Source organism: Aotus nancymaae, unplaced genomic scaffold, assembly GCF_030222135.1.
Source record: "Aotus nancymaae isolate 86718 unplaced genomic scaffold, 86718_ANA_hifiasm-v0.15.2.pri h1tg000016l, whole genome shotgun sequence".
NCBI classification, from domain to species: domain Eukaryota; kingdom Metazoa; phylum Chordata; class Mammalia; order Primates; family Aotidae; genus Aotus; species Aotus nancymaae.
Window position 1 is genome coordinate 72569548 of NW_026988428.1, and position 5136 is coordinate 72574683.

Genomic DNA, 5136 nt, shown 5'->3' on the forward strand with positions numbered 1-5136 from the left:
AAATGAAACAAAATGGTGTTTCCTCCACACGCTGTTGTTGTAACTTGCTTTTTTTCACTCAGCAGCAAAGTGTCATAAACGCTCTCCATTGTCAGCAAGCACGCATGTATTCCGCTGCACTGTGTTCCAGTTATATGGAGGCTTGTGTTTTATGTAGCCACCGCTCTCCCGTTAGATCTTCAGGCTATGTCCAGTTTTGACTCTGTTTTAAACAACATGGGATAAATACAACCACATCTTAGTGCAGCGGTGATTCCATCTGTTGTACTGGACCATCCTTAGGTTGCTGTGAAGAAACACCTGACACTGGGTAATTTATAAACAAAAGAGGTTTAATTGGCTCACGGTTCTGCAGGCTGTACAGGAAGCACGGCAGCATCTGCTCGGCCTCTGAGGAAGCTTCAGGAAACTTACAATCATGGTGGAAGGTGAAGGGGGAGTAGGCACAGCTTACGGCCACTCTGGAGCAAGAGAGCAGGGTGGGCAGGAGGGGGTGGTGTCTCACACTTGGAAATAGAAGATCTCACAAGAACTCACTATGATGAGGACAGGACCAAGAGGATGGTTTGAGTCATTCATGAGAAACTGCTCCCATGTTCCAATCACCTCCCGCCAGGCCCTACCTGCAACACTGGGGATCACGACGCAACATGAGATTTGGTGGGGACAGCGATCCAGACCATATCACCATCCTAGCAAAGGGCCTGCGGGATGAAAGACTGCTGGAAGTCCTGGGTCAGCTGCCTGAGTGTTTTATTTTTACATTTTTGTGTGTGTAGACTCATGGTTGTGTTCATCCCGCCCGTTAACATCGTTTATAGTCCCTATTGCTTCTGACACTCAGGTTGTTTCGAAGCTGGTGTGAGAGCCGCTTCCTGCTAGCTCAGGTCCTCACTGTGGCCCAGTCAGTCTCACCTCCAGCACAACAGAATGTCCTGGGCTCCCCATGGGCGTCCTTGTCCCCACACTGGACTCATTTCTTCAAGCTGGCCTGATTTATTTATTTTTCTTTCTTTCTTTCTCTTTCTTTCTTTCTTTCTTTCTTCCTTCCTTTCTTTTTCTTTCTTTCTTTTTCTTTCCTTCTTTCTTTCTTTCCTTTTCTTTGAGACAGAGTTTCACTCTTGTTGCCCAAGCTGGACTGCAATGGTACAATCTTGGCTCACTGCAACCTCCGCCTTCTAGGTTCAAGCAATTCTCCTGCCTCAGCCTCCCAAGTAGCTGGGACTACAGGAGTGCACCACTATGCCCGGCTAATTTTTTGTATGTAGTAGAGATGGAGTTTCACCATGTTGGTCAGACTGGTCTCAAACTCCTGATCTCAGGTGATCCACCCACCTCAGCCTCCCAAAGTGCTGGGATTATAGGCATGAGCCACCACACCAGACCACCCTGGTTTCTTTTTAATGGGGAATGATATTTAGAAATCAAGATGTGGGTGCTAGGGTGTTTGTGGTGCTCTTGGGTCATTTCAGTAGACAGATCTAAGAAATGTGTTTTCAGAATGAGTCCATATTTGTATTTTTAAATAAAAATCAAAGAATTCATTTATTTGACCTTATATTGTATCTCTTTGTCTCTTAAGCTAAACATTTGGGTTTTTTTTTTTTAATATATTAACGTAATTCTTATCTACTCTATCCCTCAATATACATAAAAGTTTTGAATTCATAATACCAATATTACCTATAACAATAAATCTGATTGAAGTTGCATTTCTTTTTTGCTCTTAGAATGTAACCCACTAAGGATGTGTGGTCACTAGGCTGTAAAGTCACCTGAAACCAGGCCCTTCTCCGTGTGTTTTAAGAAAGTTTATGTCCTGGGCTGCATGCAGCCCACGGCCATGGGTTGGACAAGCTTGATTGACATGGAAGGCATCTTAGTCAGCTGCCCAGGCCATTGCTCCTCTAGTGGGCTGCGTGTTCTCCGACAGGCAGATGTAGCAGAGCTCATTCAGCCAGTACCCTCTGGTTAGGCAGGTACACGATTATAGCGAAACACGCAGAGCGGATGCTGTTTGGTGTTTGTGGCCTGTATCTTCTCAGTAGACTCCTAAATATGGGATTCCTGGGTTTAAACGTGTAAATATGTTTAATTTGTTAACTGCCATCTGATTGCCCTCCACAAGAATTGTTCTGTTCTGTATCCCACCAGCAATGTCCAGGAATGCCTGTTTCTCCACAGAGTGGTTACTTTTGGATTTTTGCCAGTCTAACAGGTGGAAGGGCTGGAGATTCTTATTAGTGGCTTGGGCTGGGGCCTGGTCATGTGTATGTCTTTAAATTTCCACTGATGATTTTGCTGCATGGCCAGGTTGAGAATGACTGTGAGAATTTGCCGGGTTTCCCTTGCTGTTCCTGCGCGTAGTTTAAATGAGACTACCCGTACCACGTATCGTTCACCATTTTTCTTTGTTAACTTGCCGTCAGCCTTTTCTTTGACCTCTTCTTTCTGTTCACGTGTACTTGCTGTATCTTAGCCCAGACTTCCCATTTCCTTTCCACCGGCCCTTTGGGAGGTCACAGGGTCCTGATGCTGTGCTCTTGGTCTCCAGGTGTCTGACTTCCGGCAGCAACTGCTAGCCTGTGCTGGGGTGGAAGCTGAACACTGTAGTGGAGTTTTCCTGTGGAGAGGAGCCATGCCCAGGGTGGGACGGGCCAGTGTTCAGGTTCTGGCCCCTGTTGTCTGCATGTAACCTCACACTGTGACCAGGCACAGGGGCGGAGGAGACCCCGGGATGGGAGCCCCACCCTTTGAGTGCTCACCCAGGCTCTCCTGCTCTGCTGCCTGCTGCCCAGTGTGACAGCAGTGATGGCCGGTGGGTGAGCACTGTCAGTTGCTGCTCCTGTGCTGGAAGATGGGGAAATGCCCTTCCTGCACTGTGCCTTGCAGCACACCTGCATCTTCAGCTTTCAGCTCCTCCCGGGGTCTCACCGGGTCACATGATCCCTCCAGACAGCATCCTGCCCCTTGCATCTGCAGAAGGATTTCCAATCAGCCCCTGGAATTCATGTTCCAGCAGAGAGAGCTGCCTCAGATGGTCAGTGCCAGCCAGCTCACCCTGCCACAGCCTGGGCTTGGGCAGGAAAGGGTTTTCCAGGGCAGGGGCGCTCTGGCACACCCTGAGTATTTTCAGGTGTTTGAGAATTTGCACTGGGACACCCGCTACAGAGTCGCACAGGATGAGCAGCATCAATCTAGATGATTATGGAGGAAAGTGTGAGCTTCCCCACCCCTCAACCCTTAGGCTGCTAAATTTTCTTAAAACCTCCAGGCATCCCCTGAGGACGCCACGCATGAGAAAGCTGCTCATTCCCTTTGGCTCTCTTGCTCTTTGGTTATATCCTCTCCTGCCATAGGCAGGGATGTGGGGACTGGGGGGCATCTCCTGTGGCATGCCTGGGGCATGCAGTGGTGCCCGTCAGGACCCCAGAGTGACGAAGGGAGGACTCAGTGCCAGGGCAATAGGAAGGCCCCCCGGGACGCTAGTGCTGTGATGTGTGTCAGAAAGGCACAGTCAGCAGCAGCACCTGGGTGTGTTTGGTGGGAGGTTGCACCTTCCACCCTGTGGTTCCCACCCAGGGAAGCCAAGTCCTCCCCACTGGCTGCAGTGATGCCCTGGGTCTCTCTCCTTAGTTTTGATCCTCAAGACAAGACACCATTTGTGGGTGGCTGAGGGGTTGCTCCATGGGGGCTCCCTCTCTTCCTTCCTTAGATAGACAAGGTGGGTGGCCTCCTCTGTAACTTGTGTGGTGTGATTCCTGGAGGGTTAGTCCATTTCTTCCCATCCTACGAGTACCTGCGCCAGGTCCACGCCCACTGGGAGAACGGCAGCCTGCTGGGCCGCCTGGCCACCAGAAAGAAGGTGAGTGGCCCATCAGCCGGCCCTCTCACTCACAAGGACAGTGCCACCGAGTCCTCCTGGGAGCTCTTGTGCTCAAGTCAGGACAGGCTTCTAGTTCGTCATCCCCACCACTCCCAGTCCCTGACTACAGAGGATTTCCCCAAAGTCCCAGATTGCAAGGCTCTCCTGTCCCCTGGCCAGGAAACACAAAGCCACCAGCAGATCCGAGACCCAGCGCCCTGAACCCATCTCTGGGAGACGCCCTCTGCCTCCACATATTCCAGGAACCCAAGAGCGCACACCAGGTGGAGCAGGTGCCACTCTCGTGTTCCAGGTGCATTCAGGTGCAGGCGTAACTCTGAGGCTTGGGCCTGAGACGTTGGTGGGGAGGCAGCTGGAAATGTTATGAGTGTCATCTAAGCTTTGGCTCAGCACCTCTGGGGCTGGGTGTCTCTCACCAGGCTGTGGCCAGGAGAGAGGCTGGTGATGGGGGCCCTGCTCCTCTCTGTGGCTGGAGGAAAGATGAGTGAAGGGATCAACTTCTCTGACAACCTAGGCTGGTAAGTAGTGCTCATCTTCTTACCAGCCCTCCCTCCAGCAGCTGGGCCCCGACCTGCCGTCTGCTGCCATCAGAGCCCAAAGCCAGGCTGCGACTGCTCAGACCAACCAGTTGGAGGGAGGGGCTCAGCAGCTCTGGGTTTGACCCTGGGAGAACAGGTGGAAAATCAGGCCGGCCATCGCTGTAGCAGGACACAAATCCATTGGCCTAGACAGGATCTGTCAGCTAAACCAGCCATCTCTGAGTGGTAGGTGCAGAGTTGGGAGGGGCAGAGCTGTGAGCACAGACAAGGAAGTGGCAGAACGGAGCAGCTGGTGATGTGTGGGTGATGATCCCAGGCTCCTGTCTCCCCCGAGGTGTGTGGCAATGGCAGGCATGCCCTTCCCCAACATAAGTCTCCGGAGATGCAGAAGATGGCCTACTTGGATCACGCCCTTTGTGAGTGTCCCGTATTGCAGAGGGTAGGAAGAGAGTGGGTGGTGGGTGGGAGTGGCATCACTCCTAGCAGTGACACAGCCAGGCTTTCCCTGCTGGGCCAGCATCTCCTGTCCCCTCCGGAGGTTCAGATGCCCCTCCACACCCTCTTGATCTTCCCTGCGATGTCATCTGGACCCCTGCTGCTTGTGTTGGCCAATGAAGCCTCCTGGTCTGGCTCCAAGGCCTGGCAGGGTCTTTTCCCAGGGAGAGCTGCAAGCAGGCAACAGTCCTCATGGGTCATCCCCTTCACCCCCAG

General features: G+C 52.0%; 1 pseudogene; it reads left to right on the forward strand.

Moving 5' to 3' along the window:
- The window catches only part of LOC135275429 (gamma-tubulin complex component 5-like), a 34917-nt pseudogene that overhangs the window by 28306 nt on the left and 1475 nt on the right, over positions 1-5136 (forward strand).